Source organism: Sapajus apella, unplaced genomic scaffold (genome assembly GCF_009761245.1).
Source record: "Sapajus apella isolate SASKATOON/1434 unplaced genomic scaffold, GSC_monkey_1.0 scaffold76, whole genome shotgun sequence".
Classification (NCBI taxonomy): domain Eukaryota; kingdom Metazoa; phylum Chordata; class Mammalia; order Primates; family Cebidae; genus Sapajus; species Sapajus apella.
In genome coordinates, this window is record NW_022437016.1 from 8,470,362 (window position 1) to 8,493,197 (window position 22,836).

General features: G+C 37.7%; 1 protein-coding gene across 3 annotated transcripts in view; it reads right to left on the reverse strand.

Moving 5' to 3' along the window:
- The window catches only part of STRBP (spermatid perinuclear RNA binding protein), a 167,529-nt gene that overhangs the window by 91,568 nt on the left and 53,125 nt on the right, over positions 1–22,836 (reverse strand). Inside the window, exon 1 of one of the 3 annotated variants that reach the window (XM_032251617.1) lies at positions 7,955–8,038. The exons of the other annotated variants lie outside the window; for them this stretch is intronic. The gene's annotated coding sequence lies outside the window, so the exon portion shown is untranslated. Of the gene's footprint in view, positions 1–7,954; positions 8,039–22,836 lie in introns of those variants that run through there. 3 annotated transcript variants of the gene reach the window in all.

Genomic DNA, 22,836 nt, shown 5'->3' on the forward strand with positions numbered 1-22,836 from the left:
AGTTTTAATGATTTACTATTATCTCCACAGTACCTAGTACATCACCCTGTATGCAGCAGATGCTCAATATAATTTGAATTCAACCCTAAATTTATCTTTCCTTAGGATGCCATAATCACAGAATCTAAAGCGATTCCATCTGAAAGTCACCATCTCTTCCCATATATTTCCACGGCAGTCATCACCACAGTGACTTACAGGGACTTTCTGGCTCATCCTCCATAAGCACAAATTCCATTACTTATTTGACTTATCCATCTTGGATTAATCCCCCAAACTCTCTCCCATTCCTTCAGGACTTTAGTACTGTACTTAGCTTACTGACACATACTCAACTTGACTTCTGGCATAAGTATTAGAATTTTAATAACTACAGAGATGGCCCTTCTATAATTCTGGCTTCTCCAGTCCTTGCATTCCTTTCCTCCAGTGTTCTTATCATCTTTCCTATTTTAGACAAACATGCCCCACTGGGACCTATAATCACTAAAGCTACCACCTTTCACTGTCCCTCATCCTTTTCCTGCCCTCATTTCTGTCCTTATCCAACTGAAATGATGTGATCCACTATTTATCACTCACATCAGCAACTGCTTCTCTTTTCTTCTCCTGGAAAAACTCTAACCCTGTTTAAATCCAACCCTCTTGGCCATACAACACCATTAACCTTATACTATTAAATGTGGCTGAAAGAAAAAAAAGTATCATATAATCATGCTAATTAGTCCTTTTCATGACCGTTGGCCTTATAAGGCCCAATTATCAATAGTTCTAAGGGAATCTGAAAATGTGGAGTCGAGGTTTTGCGGTTCGAAGAATGACTACCTTTTTTTTTCCACTGTATTTGGGCTCTGGGGTACATGTGAACATCCTGCATCCTGCAGGATTGTTGCACAGGTACATACATGCCATGATGATTTGCTGTCTCCATCCCCCCCACCCCCCATCACCTACATCAGGCATTTCTCCTGGTGTTATCCCTCCCCTTCCTCCCCACCCCCCGCTTGCTATCCCTCCACTCCCCAACCTAGCCTGTAAGTGTTGTTCCCTTCCCTGTGCTTGTGTTCTTATTGTCCATCACCCACCTATGAGTGAAAACATGCAGTGTTTTGTTTTCTGTTCTTGTGTCAGTTTGCTGGAAATGATGGTTTCTAGATTCATCCACGTCTCTACAAAGGACACACAATTCGTCATTTTTTAGTGCATATTATTCCATAGTGTATATCTGCCACATCTTTTTTGTCCAGTCTATCATCGATGGGCATTTGGGTTGGTTCCAGGTCTTTGCTATTGTAAACAGCGCCACAATGAACATACGTGTGCATGGGTCTTTATAATAGAACAATTTATAATCCTTTGGGTATATACTCAGTAATGGAATTGCTGGGTCAAATGGAATTTCTATTTCTAGATCCTTGAGGAATCGCCACACTGTCTTCCATAATGGTTGAACTAATCTACACTGCCACCAACAGTGTGAAAGTGTTCCTTTTTCTCCACATCCTCTCCAGCATCTGTTGTCTCCAGATTTTTTAATGACTGCCATTCTAAGTGAAGTGAAATGGTATCTCAATGTGGTTTTCATTTGAATTTCTCTAATAACCAATGATGATGAGCATTTTTTCATGTTTCTTGGCCGCATATTTGTCTTCTTTTGAAAAGTGTCTGTTCATATCCTTTGCCCACTTTTGAATGGTTTGTTTTTTTTCTTGTAAATCTGCTTTAGTTCTTTGTATACAGAGTCTGGATATTAACCCTTTGTCTGATGGGTAGATTGCAAAAATTTTTTCCCATTCTGTTGGTTGCCCGTTTAATAATTGTCTCTTTTGCTGTGCAGAAACTCTTAAGTTTAATTAGATCTCATTTGTCTATTTTGGCTTTTGTTGCCATTGCTTTTGGTGTTTTAGTCATGAAGTCCATGCCTGTGCCTGTGTCCTGAATGGTGTTGCCTAGGTTTTTTTAGGGTTTTTATGGTGTTAGTTCTTATGTTTAAATCTTTAATCCATTGGAATTAATTTTTGTATAAGGTGTAAGGAAGAGGTCCAGTTTCAGCTTCCTGCATATGGCTAGCCAGTTTAACCAATATGATTTATTAAACAGGGAATCCTTTCCTCATTGCTTCTTTTTGTCCAGTGTGTCGAAGATCAGATGGTTGTAGATGTGTGGTGTTGCTTCCAAGGCCTCTGTTCTATTCCATTGGTCTATATCTCTCTTTTGGTACCTGTATCATGCTGTTTTGATTACTGTAGCCGTGTAGTATAGTTTGAAGCCAGGTAGCATGATGCCTCCAGCTTTGTTCTTTTTGCTTAGGATTGTCTTGGCTACGTGGGCTCTCTTTTGGCTCCATATGAAGTTTAAAATGGTTTTCTCCAGTTCTGTGAAGAAGGTCAATGGTAGCTTGATGGGGATAGTATTGAATCTATAAATTACTTTGGGCAGTATGGCCATTTTCACAATATTGATTCTTCCTAACCATGAGCATGGAAATGTTTTCCCGTCTGTTTGTGTCTTCTCTTATTTCCTTGATCAGCGGTTTCTAGGTCTCCTTGAAGAGATATTTTATGTCATTTGTTAGTTGTATTCCTAGGTATTTTATTCTCTTTGCAGCAATTGTAAATGGGAGTTTGCTCATTATTTGGCTCTCTGTTTGTCTGTTATTGGTATATAGGAATGCTTGTGATTTGTGCACACTGATTTTGTATCCTGAGACTTTGCCGAAGTTGCTTATCAGCTTAAGCAGGTTTTGGGCTGAGACAATGGGGTCTTCTAAATATACAATCAGTCATCTGCAAATAGGGACAATATGACTTCTTTTCCTAACTGAATGCCCTTTATTTCTTTTTCTTGCCTAATTGCTCCGGCTAGAATTTCCAATATCATATTGAATAGGAGTGGTGAGAGAAGACATCCTTGTCTAGTGCCAGTTTTTAAAAGGAATGCTTCTAGTTTTTGCCCATTCAGTATGATATTGGCTGTGGGTTTCTCGTAAATAGCTTTTATTGTTTTGAGGTATGTTCCACCCATAGCTAGTTTATTGAGAGTTTTAAGCATAAAGGGCTGTTGAATTTTGTCGAAGGCCTTCACGTGGTTTTTGTCTTTGGTTCTGTTTATGTGGTGAATCACGTTTATAGATTTGTGTATGTTGAACCAGCCTTGCATCCCTGGGATGAAGCCTACTTGATCATGGTGGATAAGCTTTTTGATGTGCTGTTGGATTCGGTTTGCCAGTATTTTACTGAAGATTTTTGCATCAATGTTCATCATGGCTATTGGCCTATAGTTTTGTTTTTTAGTTGTGTCTCTGCCGGATTTTGGTATCAGGATGATGTTGGTCTCATGAAAAGAGTTACAGAGGATTCCCTCTTTTTGTATTGTTTGGAATAGTTTCAATAGGAATGGTACTAGCTCCTCTTTGTATGTCTGTTAGAATTCAGCTGTGAACCCATCTGGACCTGGACTTTTTTTGGTTGGTAGGCTATTAATTCCTGCCTCAACTTCAGACCTTGTTATTGGTCTATTCAGGTTTTCAACTTCTTCTTGGCTTAGTCTTGGGAGTCTGTAAGTGTCCAGGAATTTATCCATTTCTTCCAGATTTACTGGTTTATGTGCATAGAGCTGTTTGTAGTAATCTCTGATGGTAGTTTGTATTTCCGAGGAATCAGTGGTGATCTCCTCTTTATTGTTTTTTTATTGCATCTATTTGATTCTTCTCTCTTTTTTATTAGTCTAGCTAGCAGTCTATTTTGTTCTTTTCAAAAAAACCAGCTCCTGGATGTATTTTTTTTTTTGAAGGGTTTTTTGTGTCTCTATCTCCTTCAGTTCTGCCTTGATCTTAGTTATTTCTTGTCTTCTGCTAGCTTTTGAGTTTTTTTTGATCTTGCTCCTCTAGCTCTTTCAATTTTGATGATAGGGTGTCAATTTTAGAACATTTCTTGCTTCTCATGTTGGCATCTATTGCTATAAATTTCCCTCTAGGCACTGCCTTAAATGTGTCCCACAGGATCTGTTACATTGTATCTTCATTCTTGTTGGTTTCGAAGAACATTTTTATTTCTGCCTTCATTTCATTGTTCATCCATTCGCCATTCAGGAGAAAGTTCTTCAGTTTTCATGTGATTGTGCGGGTTTGAGTACTTTTCTTAATCCTGAGTTCTAATTTCATTGCGCTGTGGTCTGAGAGACTGTTATGATTCCCGTTATTTTGCATTTGCTGAGGAGTGATTTACTTCCAATTATGTGGTCAATTTCGGAGTTATGTGCAATGTGGTGCTGAAAAGAATGTGTATTCTGTGAATTTGGGGTGGAGTGTCCTGTAAATGTCTATTAGGTTCACTTGGTCCAAATCTGCATTCAAGTCCTGGATATCCTTGTTGACTTTCTGTCTCGTTGATCTGTCCAATATTGTCAGTGGAGTGTTAAAGTCTCCCACTATTATTATGCAGGAGTCTAAGTCTCCTTGTAGGTCATTAAGAACTTGCTTTATGTATCTGGGTGCACATATATTTAGGATAGTTAGCTCTTCTTGTTGCATTGATCCTTTTACCATTATGTAATGCCCTTCTTTGTCTCTTTTGATCTTTGTTGGTTTAAAGTCCATTTTATCAGAGACTAGGATTGCTACCCCTGCTTTTGCTCTCCATTTGCTTGGTAAATCTTCTTCCATCCCTTTATTTTGAGTCTATGTGAGTCTCTGCATGTCAGATGGGTCTCCTGAATATAGCACTCCGATGGGTCTTGACTTTTTATCCAGTTTGCCAGTCTGTGCTTTTTGACTGCGGCATTTAGGCCATTGACATTCAACATTAATACTGTTATGTTTGAATTTGATCCTGGTTGTTTTGCCTATTAGTTGATGTGGCTTCCTCCTTGAGTCATTGTTCTTTACCATTTGGTACGTTTTTGCAGTGGCTGGTACTGGTTGTCCCATTGCCTGTTTAGTACTTCCTTAACTCTTCTAAGGTAGGCTTTGTAGTGACAAAATCTCTCAGCAATTGCTTGTCTGTAAAGGATTTTATTTCTCCTTCACTTATGAAGCTTAGTTTGGCCGGATATGAAATCCTGGGTTGAAATTTCTTTTCTTTAAGGATGTTGAATATTGGCCCCCACTCCCTTTTAGCTTGGAGGGTTTCTGCTGAGAGATCCGCTGTGACTCTGATGATCTTTCCTTTGTGGGTGACTCAACCTTTCTCTCTGGCTGCCCTTAGGATCTTTTCCTTCATTTCAACCCTGGTGAATCTGACACAATTATGTGCCTTGGGGTAGCTCTTTTTGAGTAGTATCTCTTTGGTGTTCTCTGTATTTCCTGGATTTGAATGCTGGCCTGCCTTGTTAGGTTGGGAATATTCTCTCGGATAATATCTTCTTGGATTCATTCTCCCTGTCACATTCAGGTATGCTGATCAAGCATAGATTAGGTCTTTTCAACAATCCCATAGTTCTTGGAGGCTTTGGTCTTTTTTTTTCACTCTTCTTTCTCTCATCTTGCCTTTCACTTTATTTCATTGATTTGATCTTCTATCTCTGATATCCTTTCTTCTGCTTGATCAATTTGGCTGTTGAAACTTGTGTATGCCTCACTAAGTTCTCGTACTGTGTTTTTCAGCTCCATCAAGGCATTTATGTTCTTCTCTAAGCTGGTTATTCTAGTTATCATTTCGTCTTTTTTTAAAGGTTCTTAGTTTCTTTGCATTGGCTTAGAAAATGGTCTTTTAACTCAGAGAAGTTTGTTGTTACCCATCTTCTGAAGCCTACTTCTGTCAATTCGTCAGATTCATTCTCGTTTTTTGTTCCCTTGAGGGTGAGGAGTTGTGATCCCTGGGAGGAGGAGAAGTGTTCTGTTCTTTGATAGTTTCATCTATTTGTGCTGGTTTTTTCCCATCTTCAGGGATTTCTCTCTCTTCCTTTGATCTTTGAAGTTGGTGATTTCAGGAGTCGTCTCTGAGTGGACTTTTTTTCTACTGAGGTTGGAGCTGTATCTTTTTTGGCCTATAGAGGGCGTTGCTGGGCTCTCTCAGGTTGAGTCAGGTTGTTGGGTGGATGGTCCTTCCCTGAAGTTTGTCTGCAGGTGAGATTAGCCCCACCTTCCCAATGGCTCCTCTCCCATAGATCAATCTTCCTGGTTGGGGTCAAACTGGTGGATTTGCTGCCAAGCTCTCTAATGAGGCTTTCAGTTTGAGTTCTGCGGAGGTGGGGCCTGCCAGGCCTTATGGTCTGTTTCCCTGCTTTCAACTCTGCCTCCCTCAGTGGGATGGTCTGTCCTGCTGGCCTTAGTCCAAACTGCCGCCCAGGTCCGTGAGACAACTTGTCGCGCTCGGCGGGAGCTGCTGTTCATATTTGCATCAACAACCTACAGCGCCCCATGGTCTGGCAGGGCTCTTGTGGACTGTAGATTGTAGGAGGGATGAGGTAAGCACAGGATCTGAATCGGAGCACCAAGGGGGCAAAGTCCCCCAACCCTCCGAGCCAGCTGAACTCAGGTGGGGACATGCCCCCGTCTTGATAGTGAATTCGTTTGTGACAAAGGTGCAAAGAACACATACTATGGAAAAAAACAGTGTCTTCAATAAATGGAGCTGAGAAAATTGGATATCCATATGCAGAAGAATGAAATTAGACCCCTATCTCGCATCATATACAAAAATCAAATCAAAGTGGATTAAAGAATTAAATCTAAAGCCTGACACTATGAAACTACTAAAAGAAAATATTGGGGAAACTATCCAGGACATTGGACTGGGCAACACTGTATTGAGTAATACCGCACAGCAAAGGCAACCAAGGCAAAAATGGACAAATGAGATCACATCAAGTTAAAAGCTTCTGCACAGCAAAGGAAACAATCAACAAAGTAAAGAGACAACCCAAAGAATGGAAGAAATCTGCAAATCATCCATCTCACCAGGGATTAATAACCAAAATATATAGGAAGCTCAAATAACACAATAGGAAAAAATCTAATAACCCAATTAAAAAATGGACAAAAAAATCTAAATAGATATTTCTCAAAAGAAGGCATGTTAATGGGAAACAGGTGTATGAAACGGTACTCAACATCACTGATTGGAGAAGTGCAAATCAAAACCATAATGAGATATAATCTTATCCCAGATAAAATGGCTTTTATCCAAAAGACAGGCAATAACAAACGCTGGCAGGGACATAGAAAAGGAAACCCTTGTATTCTGTTGGTAGGAATGTTAATTAGTACAACCACTATGGAGAACAGTTTGAAGGATCCTAAAAAACTAAAAATGTAACTACCATATGGTTCAGCAATCTCACTGCTAGGTATGTACCCAAAAGAAATCAGTACATTGAAAAGGTAACTATGTTCCCATGTTTATTGCAACATTATTAACAACAGCCAAGATTTGGAAGCCACCTAAATGTCCATGAAGAGACAAATGGATAAAGTAAATGTGGTACATATACATAATGGAATAATATTCTGCCATAAAAAAAGAATGAGATCCTGTTATTTGCAACAGCATGGATGGAACTAGAAGTCACTACATCAAATGAAGTAAGTCAGGCAAAGGAAAACAAACTTAAAATGTTCTTATTCATTTTTGGAAACTAAAAATTAAAACAATTAAACTCAAGAAAATAGCATAATGATGGTTATAGGAGACCAAGAGAGTTGGGAAAAGTGGAGATGATTAATGCATACAAAAAAACATAGTTAAATAGAATGAAAACAATCTAGTATTTGATAACACAACATGGTTATTACAGTTTTTATTTCAATACTTTTTGGGGTACAAGTGGCTTCTGTTACATGGATGAATTATATAATAGTTAATTCTGAAATTTTAGTGCACCCATCAGCCAAGTGGTGTTCACTGTACCTAAAGTGTAGTTTTGTTTATTTTTAAAACCCTGGCTCCCCTCCCAACCTCCCCCTTCTGAGTCTTTAAAGTTCATTATATCACTCTGTATGCCTTTGGGTACTCACAGCTCAGCTTTCACTTATGGTTTTTGACTTTCCACTCCCGTGATACTTCACTTAGCATAATGACCTCCAGTTCCATACAAGTTGCTGCAAAACACATTATTTCCTTTCTTTGAATGGCTGAATGGTACTATATGGTATATACACACCACATTTTATTTACCCACTCATTAGTCGATGGGTACCTAGGTTGGTTCTACATCTTTGCAATTGTAAACTGTGCTGCTATAAACATATACATGCAAGTGTCTTTTTCATACAATGACTTCTTTTCCTTTGGGTAGATACCCAGTATTGGGATGGCTGGATCAAATGGTAGATCTACTTTTAGCTATTTGAAGAATCTCCATACTGTTTTTCAGAGGTTGTACTAATTTACATTCCCACCAGTAGTGTATAAGCTTCTCTTTTCCCCACAACCACAATATCATCTACTGTTTTGTGTTTTGTTTTTTTTGAGATGGAGTCAGTCTCACTCTGTGGCCCAGGCTGGAATGCAGTAGCACAATCTCAGCTCACTGCAACCTCTACCTCCCAGTTCAAGCGATTCTCCTGCCTAAGCTTCCTGAGTAGCTGGGATTATAGGCACCCACCACCATGTTCAGCTAATTTTTCTATTTTTAGTAGAGACAGGGTTTCACCATGTTGGCCAGGCTTGTCTTGAACTCTTGACCTCAAGTGATTTGCTTGCCTCGGCCTCCAAAAGTGCTGGGATTACAGATGTGAGCCACTGTGCCCCCACCATTTTGTTTTAATAATGACCATTCTAGCAGGAGTAAAGTGGTATCTCACTGTGGTTTTAATCTGATGATTAGTGATGTTAGGCATTTTTTTCGTATGTATGCTGACCATTTGTAGATTCCCTTTTCAGAAATGTCTATTCATGTCTTTTGCCTACTTTTTATTTTTTATTTTTTCTGAGAGTCTCACTCTGGCACCCAGGCCGAAGTGCAATGGTGCGATCTCAGCACACTACAATCTCCACTTTCTGGGTTCAAGTAAATCTCTCACCTCAGCCTCCCGAGTAACTGAGATTACAGGAACCCACCATCATGCCGAGCTAATTTTTTTTTTTTTTTTTTTTGTATTTTTGTAGAGACAGGGTTTCACCATGTCGGCCAGGCTGGTCTTGAAATCCTGACCTCAGGTGATTCACCTGCCTCAGCCTCCCAAAGTATTACATTCACCTGCCTCAGCCTCCCAAAGTATTATGGGATTACAAGTGTGAGCCTCAGCACCACAGCCTTTTGCCTACCTTTTAATGGGAGGGGGTTTATTTTTTTTTCCTTGATTTGAGTTTCTTACAGATTCCAGATACTAGCCCTTTGTTCGATGTGTAGTTTGCAAATATTTTTTCCTATTCTGTGGGTTGTCTGTTTACCCCGTTATTTCTTTTGCTGTGCAGAAGCTTTTTAAGTTAATTAGGTCCCATTTATTTATTTTCGTTTTTGTTGCATTTGCTTTTGGGGTCTTAGCCATCAATTCTTTGCCTAGGCCAATGTCTAGAAGAGTTTTTCCAACATTATCTTCTAGAATTTTTATGACTTCAGGTCTTATATTTAAGTCCTTGATCCATCATGAGTTTTGTATATAGTGAGAGATACAGTTTAATTCATCTATTATATGTGGCTTGCCAGTTTTCCCAGGATCATTTATTAAATAGTGTCCATTCCCCAATTTATGTTTATATATGCTTCATCAAAGATCAGTTGGCTGTACCTATCTGGCTTTATTTCTGGGTTCTCTGTTCTGTTCCATTTGTCTACGTGCCCAGTTTTATATCTGCACCATGTACTGTTTTGGTAACTGTATCCTTGTAGTACAGTTTGAAATCTGGTAATGTGATGCCTCCAGATTTGTTCTTTTTGCTTACAATGGCTTTGACTATGCAGGCTCTTTTTTGGTTCCATATGAATTTTAGGACTGTTTTTTCTAATTCTGTGAAAAATGATGTTGGTATTTTGATGGGAATTGCAATGAATCTGTAGATTCCTTTGGGAAGTATAGTCATTTTCAGGATAATGATTCTTCCAATCCATGAGCGTGGGATGTGTTTCCATTTGTTTGTATCATTTACAATTTCTTTCAACAGTGCTATAGTTCTCCTTGTAGAGATCTTTCACCTCCTTGGTCAGGTACATTCCTAGATATTTTATTTTATTTGCAGATGTTGTAAAAGAGACTGAATTACTGATTTGATTCTCAGCTTGATTGACGTTGGTATATAGCAGTGCTACTGATTTGTCTACGCTGATTCTGTAACCTGAGACTTTACTGAATTTATCAAATCTAAGAGTCTATGATTTTCTAGGCATACAATCATATCATCTGCTACAGCAATAATTTGACTCTCTCTTTTCCAATCTGGATACCCTTTCTCTTGCCTAATTGTTCTGGTTGACTAGGAGTGGTAAAAGTGAGGCATCCTTGTCTTGTTCCTGTTCTCTGGGGCAATGCTTTCAAATTTTCCCCATTCCATATGATGTTGGCTGTGGGTATGTGTCCGGATGGCTTCTTATTATTTTGAGGTAGGTCTCTTCTACTCTCAACAGTTGGTTGACAGTTATCATAAAGTGTGCTGGATTTTGCATCTATTGAGATAATATGTTTTTTGTTTTAAATTCTGTTTATGCGCTGTATCACATTTACTGACTTGCATATGTTAAACCATTCCTGCTAGGTGAGTTTCTTGAAGACAGCAAATATTTGGATTCTGTGTCCATTCTGCCATGAAACCCACTTGGTCATGACGAATTATCTTTTTGATGTGTTGTTGGCACTTAGCTAATATTTTGTTGAGGATTTTTGCATCTGTGTTCATCAGAAAAATTGGTCTGCAGTTTTCCTCTTTTGTTGTATCCTTTACTAGTTTTCTAATTGGGATGATACTGGTTTCATAGAACGATCTAGGGAGGATTTCTTCTCTCAGTCTTTTGGGAATAGTTTCAGTAGGATTGGTACCAATTCTTTGAATGTCTAGTAGAGTTCAGTTGTGAATCCATCTGGTCCCGGGCTTTTTTGTTGTTGCTGGCAATTTTTTAATTACTGATTCAATCTCACTGCTTGTTATTGGTCTGTTCAAGGTTTTACTTCTTCGTGATTTAATCTAGGAAGGTTGTTTCCAGGAATCTGTCCATTCCCTCTGGCTTTTCTAGTTTGTGCACATAAAGGTGTTCACAGTAGTCTCGAATGATCTCTTGTGTTTCTGTGGTGTCGACTGCAATGTCACCAGTTTCATTTCTAATTGAGCTTATTTGGGCCTTCTTTCTTCTTGATTAATCTAGCTATTGGTCTATTAAATTTATTTTTTCAAAGCAACAGCTTTTTGTTTCACTGATCTTCTGTACTTTTTGTGTGTTTGAATTTCATTTAGTTCTGCTCTGATCTTTGTTACTTCTTTTCTTCTTCTAGCTTTAGGTTTAGTTTGTTCTTGTTTTTACAGTTCCTTGAGGTGTGACATTAGGTTGTCAATTTGTGCTCTTTCAGACTTTTTGATGTAGGCATTCAGTGATATAAGCTTTCATCAGCACTGCTTTTGCTGTATCCCAAAGGTTTTGATAACTTGTCTCATTATTACCATTCAATTCAAAGAATTTTTAAATTTCCATCTTGGTTTCATTGTTAACCCAGATATCATTCAGGAGCAGAATATTTAACTCACATGTATTTGTATAGTTTTGAGGGTTCCTTTTTGAGTTGATTTCTAGTTTTATTCCACTGTGGTCTGCAGAGATATCTGATGTAATTTCGATTTTTTAAAAATTTATTGACATGTGTTTTGTGGCCTATCATATGATCTATCTTGGAAAATGTTCCATGTGCTGGTAGTATATTCTGGCCAGGCATGGTGGCTCACGTCTGTAATCCCAGTACTTTGGGAGGCCGAGGCAGGTGGATCACCTGGTGGATCATCTTGGCCAGCCTGGCCAAGATGGTAAAATCCCATCTCTACTAAAAGTACAAAAATTAGCTAGGCATGGTGGCAGGCACCTGTAATCCCAGCTACTCAGGAGGCTGAGGCAGAGAACTGATTGAACACAGGAGGCAGAGGTTGCAGTGAGGCAAGATCTTGCCACTGCACTCCAGCCTGGGCGACAGAGCAAGATTCTGTCTCAAAAAAAAAAAAAAAAAGAATGTATATTCTGCAGATCTTAGGTAGAATGTTCTGTAAATATCAGTCCATTTGTTCTAGCATGTCACTTAAGTCCCTTGTTTCTCTGTCGACATTAGTCTCAAAGATCTGTCTAGTGTTGCCGGTGGTGTACTGAAGTCTACCACTACTATTGTTTTGCTGTCTACCTCATTTCTTAGGTCCAGTAGTAATGGTTTACAAATCTGGGAGCTCAGTGTTAGATGCATATAAGTTTAGGATTGTAGTATCTTGTTGAATTGATCCTTTTATCATTATATCGTGACCATCTTTGTCTTTACTGTCGTTGCTTTGAAGTTTGTTTTGTCTAAGAATAACTACTCCTGTTTGATTTGGGTTTCCATTTATGTGGAATACCTTTTTCAACTTTTTGAGTTTATATGACTCCTTTTCTTAGGTGAGTTTCTTGAAGAGGGCAGATAATTGGATTCTGTGCCCATTCTGCCATTCTCTGTTAAGTGGAGCGTTTAGGCCATTTACATTCAATGCTAACACTGAGATGAAGTATCATTCTCTTCATCATGTTGTTATCTAGTTTGTTTTTATTTTTATTTTTTCATTGTGTAATTGTTTTATAGGTTCTGAGTTTTAAGCTGTCTACTTTGGTGCATATCAGGCATTTGTTTCAAGGTTTAGAACTCCTTTTAGCATTTCTTGTAGTGCTGGTTTGGTAGACTTCATTTCTCCTTCATTTACAAAACTTAGTTTTTGGGATCAAAAAAAATCTTGGCTGATAGTTGTTCTGTTTAAAGAGGTTGAAGACAGGACCACATTTCTTTTGGCTTTTAAGGTTTCTGCTGAGAAGTCTACTGTTGGTCTGATAGGTGTTCCTTTGTAGATTATCTGATGCTTTTGTCTTACTGGCTTTAGAATTCTTTCCTTCATCAGTCAACAATAATTTACTGTACATTTAAAAAGAAATAAAAGTATACTTGGAATTTCTGTTACACAAAGAAATGAGAAATGCTTAAAGTGATAGATGTGCCATTTACCCTAATGTGATTATCAAAACATCACATCTACTCCATAAATATATATACCTACTATATATCTTTAAACACCAAAAACTAAAATTTAAAAATCTAAAAAATAAAAATAAATTCTGACCACTTTTAATCACCTCCACTATTATCAACCTGGTTGGAGCAACCACCATCTCTCACCTGGATTATACATTGCCTTCCAACTAGTCATCTTACTTTCTCACCTGAAAATAAACCTTTCCCCAGAGTTTATTCTCAGCAACAGCATCCAGAGTATTCCTGCTAAAGTATATTAGCATCCAAGCATGGTGGCTCACACCTGCAATCCCAACACTTTGGGAGGCTAAGATGGGAGGACTACTTGAGGCCAGGACTTCAAGATAGCCTGGGCAACATCACAAGACCCTGTCTCTACAAAAAATTTAGCCAGGCATGGTGGCATGTGCCTGTAATCCTAGCTACTTGGGAGGCTGAGGAAGGAGGATCACTGGAGCCCAGGAGTTTGAGGCTGCAGTGAGCCATAATCACTCCATTGCCAGCCTGGGTGACACAGCAAGACCCCATCCCTAAAAAAGAAAAAAAAAGAAAATTTAATTAGGTAATGGCATTCCTCTGCTCAAAATCTTCCAACAGTTTCCTGTCTCTGAGTAAATACTGCATAATAAATAAGGCTATAAGGCCCTAATAATATGATTCCCATTAACTTCCTAGCCTCAACCTCTCTCACTATTCCTCACTCACTGTGCACTATTCCCATTGGTATCCTTGCTGGGCTCCCAGCTCAGAGCCTTTCCACTTGCTAGTTTACCCCCAATATCCACATCACTCCTTCTCTCACTTCTTCAGGTGTCTACTCAAACATCATCTTTTGAGCCTGTCTCTGACCACCCTATCTAAAATAGCAACCTAAGCCAAGTGCAGTGACTCATTCCTGTAATCCCAGCACTTTGGGAGGTCAAGTCGGGTGGATCACCTAAGGTCAGGAGTTCATGACCAGCCTGATCAATATGGTGAAACCCTTTCTCTACTAAAATTACAACAATTAGCTAGGCGTGGTGGTGTGCACCTGTACTCCCAGTTACTCAGGAGGCTGAGGCAGGAGAATTGCTTGAACCTGGGAGGCAGAGGTTGCATTGAGCCGAGATCGTGCCACTGCACTCCAGCCTGGGCGACAGAGTAAGATTCTGTTTCAAAAAAAAAAAAAGCAACCTCTCTCACAGCAGTCCCTCCCAAAGCATATCTGCTTTATTTTTCTGCAGAGGACTTACCATTGGCACATGGTGTCTTTGTCTACTCTGTTTTGCACCCTTAGAACAATGCCTGGTACAAAGGAGAAACACAAACGAATTTCTCAAAATATATTCTCATACAGGATCCCAATCAATGCTCACACGATGATCGTGAAAAGTAGTAAAGAACAGATAAATTTCTTTTATAATCTTTTAAAATGTGAAAGCACAAATATACAAAGATGTTAAATGATTTGTCTATAATCATACAGTGAAGTGCTTGCAGAGCTAACCCTAGAATTGGGTTCCCAATATCTTTTCCATTTCACATTACTGTCTCCACAAACAAATCAAAGACCAGGTAAATATATGATTTCACACAGTGATCTTTAAAAGCTCAACTTGCCATCTATTCCTTTAAACCATGATCAAACATGAAATAGCACCAGACTGGTAACATGACTCCACAGCTATTTATTTTCCTCTCACTAAAAGGGAGTAATAGAGGTCATCAGACTATTTTTAGAATTTACAGATTTTGTGACAATTCTGAGCAAAAGGAAAAAGAGGTAATGTGCCATGAAACAGTTAAGCCAGTAATCCCGGCACTTTGAGAGGCTGAGGCAGGTGGATCACCCGAGGTCAGGAGTTCAAGACCAGCCTGGCCACTATGGCGAAACCTTGTCTCTACTAAAAATACAACAATTAGCCCAGTGTGATGGCAGACACCTATAATCCCAGCTACTCAGGAAGCTGAGGCAGGAGAACTGTTTGAAGCTGGGAGGCAGAGGTTGCAGTGAGCTGAGATCACGTCACTACACTCCAGCCTGGGCAACAAGAGCAAAACTCCAACTCAAAAAAAAAAAAAAAGAATTCAAATATTCTCTGTCCTCCCCTGCACACTGAAGCACACTTAACACTGAAGGGTAAACCAATATCTTGGTAAACAAGCTTAAAACTGTGTCTTTGATTCTCAAAAGACCTTCTATTGCTGTTCTATACAACAGAGCATGGCAAAACAAAACGAAACAAAACAAAACCTCTAACTGGAGAGAGAATGGACATGATTATTTCTCGTAATGAGGCAAGTTTGCAAAATGAACTTACAATCTGCAATCTAGTTATAAGCAAGCAGTATTGTCAACAAATTACCAATTTTAAAACAAAAGTCATTTTGTTTTCACATTGGCAAAATAAATAGGTTTTAACCTCCAAAAATAAAAATACATAGATTCACCAATATTGTGTCCATACAGGAAAATTTTCTTATATTAATTAAAAGTGCTAACAATTAGTAAGTACATTAGATTCTTCAGTAATATAGTAATTTAATTTCCAGGTTCTCACCAATACTCATTCTGCTCTTTCTGGCATCCTCTGCCACAGTTGGAAACTATGTATCTAGGTCAGAAAAGACAAGTCGCTTTTCAGAATAATTCAGTATCTTTGGCTCAAGTGTTGATATTATAATTCAACCCTTTCACAAATTCCTTTTAAAATAAAACCTGACGTAAATCACAAGATTAGTACTACTGATATTTATTAAAAACCACTGGAAAAAATAATTCTGAGGTAATGGACAAAAGAAGAACCTAAGATAGGCCATCCAATGTAATTGGTGTAAAACCAATAGATTGGGGTCAAAGGATCTGCATTAGAGTTCCAGCTCGACTCCTAACGTGCTCGCCAATTGTGAACAAACCTCAATTTTGAGCCTCAATTCCATTGTTTATAAAGGAAAAGGGATGGACTAGACCTAGATTACTTTTACTTTTTTTAAGTCTACTTATACAAGATTTTATGATACATGAGAAATCTACATTTCGTATTAAATCAATTAAAACTATTCCTTAAAAGTGTATGTTTTTGCAATGTAATCATACTTTAAATATCTTAGATTAAAAACTAAAAAACACAACTGGGGAAATCTGGACACTGAATATTTGACATTTGCGGATTATTTCTGGAGTGTGATAATGGTATTGTGTGAGTTTCATTTTGGGATAGGGGAGTCATACCTTTTAGAGATATATACCAAACTATTTAGAGATGAACCTATGTGAAACCTGAGATTTAAAAAATTGTAATAATCCAGTTGCAGGGGCAGGGAAGTAAAATACAATTGGTCACATGTTGATAAGAATTGAAAATGAATGACTGGGTTATTTACAGTTCACTGGGGTTCTCGCTACTTATGTATGTCTGAACATTTCCATAAGGAGATTTTTAAAACAGAAATGAATTTATTAAGCATCTAAACAATCAACTTTCCATCGATCTGTAGCAAGATGAGATTTTCATGTCATATTTTCTTCAGGCACAGCATGTCTGCTTTGGAAAGTCAATTATATCTAATTGTATAAAACCAAAGCAGGCGAAACTGTAAAAGAATAAAAAAACAGCTCGAGGAGCAATTTAATAGTAACTGACAATGTCAAAGATGTGGATACCCTATAAGAAACGATCCCGCTTCTGGTTACAGCACCTAGAGTAACTTCAACACAGAAACCCATTAAGACAGACAACACTAATATTTACTGTAGCACTGATGTTGTGCATAATCACAAAATACTGGAAATCTAAATGTCCATCAACAAGAGAATGACGATATACACTGCACAGTTTATGAATGACAGTGATCCATTTCATCATGTCTGAAGTCAAAAACAATGTTTGTTGGGGGGAAAAGCTAGTTGCAGAGTAACATAAAGTGATGCCTTGAATAGATGCTTGAAAAAATGTAATATTACATATAATTTGTGGAGAGAGAGATAGACATAGTTTTTTAGTGTAAAAAACATTCAAAGTAATGACAAAAAATTCTAGAGAGTGGTTACCTTTGGGAAAAGAAGGAACAGAACACATCAGGGAGGGATATACACATAATACATATCTCAGTTACGATTTCTTAGAGGAAAAAAATCTGAAACAAGTTTGGTAAAACATTAGAATATGAGAGAGTTATTTGTGGTGAATACACAATTGTTTATCATATTCTATTTTGTCTATAAGCTTTTAACAATTTCTAATTTCAAAATATTTTTAAAATTATGTCCACGTGTAAGAAATGTAAAAACAAAAGGAACTTTGCTCCTCTTTAGCAAGAAGCTACTTTAGCTTTGGTCTCAGCCTTCCAGTACTAGCAAAATAAGTATTCAATGCAAACTAAATATTGATATTGAGCAGAAGATACAAGAAAGTTCTCCATCAAAGAAGATTATAAGGGTTTTTTTTGTTTTGTTTTATTTGGCTTTTAAGTAGAATGAGACATATTCCAACACAGAACTATCTAGGGGAGTAAAGAAGACATTCAACACGTTAGAGGGTGCTGGCTAAAGTCACTGTCACTATTATGAAGGTTCCAAAAAACACAAAAGAAGGTAATACTGCTCCAAACATTCTAATTTTAAGTACAGTAATACTTTTGTTAGGACAGATCTATGGAAAGCCCAAGATACTTCCCAAGTCCTGTAACCTGGCAGAACTCAGCCTCCAAGTTCTGCCTTTCCTGCAGATTTTGTCAGGATTTGCTCACAGACCTTAGCTAGTGCACAGTTAGTTGTTAGGAGGGTCCTAGAGTAGGACTTACTCTAGAGCAAGAGTCAGCAAACTTTTTCTTAAGGGCAAAGTAATAAACATTGTAGTCCTGTGAGCCACACAGTCTCTGTGGAAACTACTGACCTTTGCCATTATAGCACAAAAGCATCCATAAACAATATATACTTGAATGAGTATGACTATGATTTAATAGTATTGCTTATCCCAGCTTTACCACATGGTTTTTTCTAGTGTTTCATCCAGATGCCTGGGAGGTCTCTCAATTGTGGCCGGGACAAAGTTCTAACATCCCTTAGCCACATATTTCTAGTATTTGTTCCACTGCCAACCCTGTGGCAGCCACCTAATAAACCCTCCACAATCTTTCCGAATCACGGATAGCCCAACACTCTGGAAGAATTCATGAGAAACTCAAACATTTGGGAACCTCTCTTGTACAGCTTCCTCCTATCTGGTTCCCTTCCCCAAAGACTTTAGCTGTATCAAGTGTACCAAATCCCAACCTCTGCCTCCTCAACGTAGTTAAAGTGACCACACTCTGCTTGCACTCCAGGTCAGCAAATTGTCCTCGGGCAGAAAAAAGGAGTAATCACTTAGCTCTCATCATCAGTGTCAAGACTGCAATCTTGTGCTGCCTGTTGCCCAAAGCCTGAAAATGTTCCCACATATATTCTGTCGAGTTTCATAGCTGTTTATGGCAAGAAGGCTAGTCTAGAACTAGGTACCCATAATACTTACAAGTCTTAGTCAATAAACATTCCAGTTTCTACTATATATCAAAACCTTACCTGGGGTACAGTTAAATCTGATGCTATCATGTAATCGAAAGAACATTATGATGAGCATAACTAGCCATTTATTCATCCATCCAACCAAAAAATACTTAATACAACAAATACCAGGAAAGGACTTAACTTTATGTCTTCAAGCTTCAGTATCAACAACACAGCCTAAAGTGGGATTACAACCTGCCCAGCTAATTACATAGACTTGTGGTAAGAATTAAATGAAAAAATGTAAAAGCATTTGATAAAGTACTACACAGATATGCTATTTTTGTGATGGCAACAATCGTACTCTTATTAGTAAAGCACAAGAAGTTCACTATGTATACTTTCCCAAAAGCAGAAACAACATGTAAGGAGGATGGCTATAAAAGAGTATGGGGTATATGTGTGCATGTATGTGTGCACAGGTGTGCTGGTGAAGGTTTCCAGATTTCAAATCTGCTAGAGAACAGAGCGCATATATAGAAGGGACAGGAGATATGGGTATGTACCATACAAATGTTGATAAGCAGAATGAATAGAGAAGCACTTAAGTGAAACACTTTTTTAAAGTTAAAATTAGAGTTTAGAAAAATTCATTTTTAAAACTGTTTTATTACAAAAATATATATATTTCTTTAGGTTAAGCTTATAATACATGGTTTCATTTCTAATATTTTCAAGCTCAACAATAAAAATAATTTTCAAAATAAATAATAAATTTGTCTAGATAAATAACACAGGTCAGACACATTTTCTCACCAATGGTTGCTGTACCCAAAAAACTATATAAAGGGGGGGGGGGGGAGAGAGAGAGAGAGAGAGCGTGCGCGCGAGAGAGAGAGAGAGCACGCACGCGAGCACAACCATGAGCAAGGTTCCAAGAAAGGGTAAATCATTCATGAAACATACAGGCTGCTGAGAGTTTAGGGAAAAGTCATGGTAGCAGATCAGTGAACCTTATTCAGGTACTTGTATTCAAAAAACAAATATGTATCTACCTTTTAACATAGGCTTATTTTCTATTTGGGGATTGGGAATGAGCAATTTGTAGTTACACATATTGGTATATCTGAAATGCTTCCTATTCTTTCATTTTCTTAAACTATCTTACTCCTTTTTATCTATTCTACCACTGCAATCTCAAGCCTTTAAATAAGTGAGCTATAGTGTTAACAGACATTGGCCTACAAAATGAGAAAAAGAAAAGTCAATTATTTCTTAAAGACACAGAAGTGTTAACTATAAAATAAATCTTAGTGTACTAAAATCAAGAACTTTTGGTCATCAGAAAACACTGTGAAGATACATCAAAAACCAAGTTACAAACAAGTTTTGAAATACATACATCCAACAAAAGATAGGCATCAAGAATGTAAAAAGAAGTCTTAAAATCCAAAACAAAAGCGTGCACGTGCGCACGCACGCGCGCGCACACACACACACACACACAAACAGGAGAAGGGGAAGAAAAAAGGGGGAAAAAAAGGCAAGAACAAGCATTTCACAGAAGGTAAAACACAAAACCAATAAAAATAGAAGAAAAAGTATTATAGAAAATAATCAAGCAGGCTGGGCACAGGGGCTCACTCCTGTAATCCCAGCACTTTGGGAGGCGGAGGCGGGTGGATCAAGAGGTCGGCAGTTCAAGACCAGCCTGGCTAAGATGGTGAAACCCCATCTCTACTAAAAATACAAAAGATAGCCAGGTGCAGTGGTGGGTGCCTGTAATCCCAGCTACTTGGAAGGCTGAGGCAGGAGAATCACTTGAACCTGGGAGGCAGAGGTTGCGGTGAGCTAAGATAGTGCCACTGCACTCTGGCCTGGGGGACAGAGCAAGACTCCATCTCAAAAAAAAAAAAAAAAAATCCAAGCAAATGAAACAAAACTAAAATATCATTTTACATCTATTCAAGTTCCAAAAAAAATCAGAAGTCTGAAAATACCAAGAACTGGAAAGAATGTGGACCCACAGGGTCTTTTTTATGTATTGATGGTGGAAAAAAATGTTCAGTCTTATTTCACAAACTGAACAGTCCCATAACCTATTATGTAAGGATTTTACTCCTAGGTATACACCAAGAGAAACTCACACATGTACAAACAAGAGACACATATTAGAATGTTCATAGCAAAACTGTTCACAACAGCAAAAACCTGGAAAACGTGAAATGTCCATTTGCAGGTAAATGAACAAAGTATGTACATTAAGATAATACATTATTCGACCAAGTGAATGAATTACGATGACATGCAACAATATGAATAAAATTTAGCATTACATTAAGTAAAAACGCTAAGCCCCAAAATGATTAAATCACAGAATAACCTTTTTATAAAAATAAAACCAAAATAAAAAACTATTCCTTCTAAGAATCCATATATGATAAAGTTATATAAAAACAGAAAGCAAGAGGATGACTATGAAATTCAGGCTTGAATTCAGTCAAGGGAAGGCATGGGGATAGGATGGTTGGGGAAACCTAGAGGTCATAAGTACCTACCTTCCCCCCCCCACCATGGTGGATAAACAAGTGCTTATTGCATTTTTTAAAATAAAATAAAAACAGGCCAATGAGACTATGTCATAAACAAGGATTGTGACTAATCCATTATCCAATTCTGAATACATTATATCCAATTCTTTAAAAAGCTTTTTAGCCTATATTAAACTTTTACTAAATTAAGTTTTGGTCTTCCCGACTGGAGTATAATTTGTTTAATTTAGGCCAAATCTGTTCAACTATAAACAGTTGTTATACTATTTTCCTAATTTGGATAACTTTAAACTACTAAATTACTAATACAGTGTCCTCCTAATTTATCACATCAGAGTATAATTCAGGCTATACTCTAACTCATGGTATATCCAATCTAACAGTATTAATAAAACTTCAACTTAATAAGTACTCAGTTTGCTACATGCTAGAAAGAGAACAAAAACTTCCACAATCTATAGAAAATAATCTTTCTTTTTACAAGATGACTCTCACCTAACCCCTAAAACATAGACACCAACTCAAAAAAGAACATTCTTAGTCCTGAATGACACTTTCAAGTCAACCTTAGTAATTTTTCCAACCTTTTGCTCAGGGAAAAAAAAAACTAAAATGCAAAACTTCTTCCTTAATACAGATTTTTCTCAGTTATTAGAAAACTCAACATTAGGATTTTCATAACAACTAACTCAGCCACTTAATAAATGCATGCATATATACTTAATACTTCAGGAGAAAGTGAGACCATAAAAAGAATTTGTTCTAATGAGTTTCAATTACTGTATTTTGTAATTTCCAATGTGTTACTTATAGAACTTTATATTCACCTACCTATAACAGGGGTTCATAAAGAAAACAGTATAGGTATATTACTAATTGATAAGCATTTGTCAAATGATTTTCATATGTAAAAAGGGTCTCCTGTCTGAATTTCTAGTGGAAAACAAACTTCAAACTTTTAAAAGTTGTATATTCATTAGCTGCAAGGTTTTAAACTGTCCAACTATTTGGATAATACTGAACTCTCCAATCCTCGCCCCCCCATCCCCCGCACCAAGAGAGAGAGAGAGAAAAATGGGAAAGAACAACCAACACCAGTAATAATGTGACAAGTGGACTCAGTTATTTAGTTGTTATTCATCTGTCAAACATTCCCAGATCTCTTTGGCTTTCCCAAGATAGGTCCTTCACATTGCTATCAAGAATATTATTCCCAGATAAGGAGGATAAGAACACTGAAGGCAATCTAGAAATAGAGACACTTCCTACCAGGCAAGATATGAATAAGTGAATAAATTTGAGTCGTAAATATACAAATACACATTCCCATACAGTGCTATACAAAACAATTCTTAAGAATTAAACAAAATAAATTATGCATCACAGACATTCCTGTGTGGTTCAAAATGTCAACATTTGACAGATGAAAGGACCAGACTCATAAATTTAAAAATTCTTACAAGATCGTGCAACTAGTAAATGGCACAGATTAAATGCAAATTCAGGTCGGATGACTAGACTTCACAGAAAATTTAAGAAAAAAAGAACTATGTAAGGAGACCAGAGCTACAGTGTTGAAATGTCCACTTGGCCATAAAGGCTTTTCCCTGACTCTGCAGATTCTGTTTCCTGAAAAATAATCATCACCTGCCTACGTGCTCCCCAAGGCTACAATGAGGGTCCACTTACTAACAGTCATG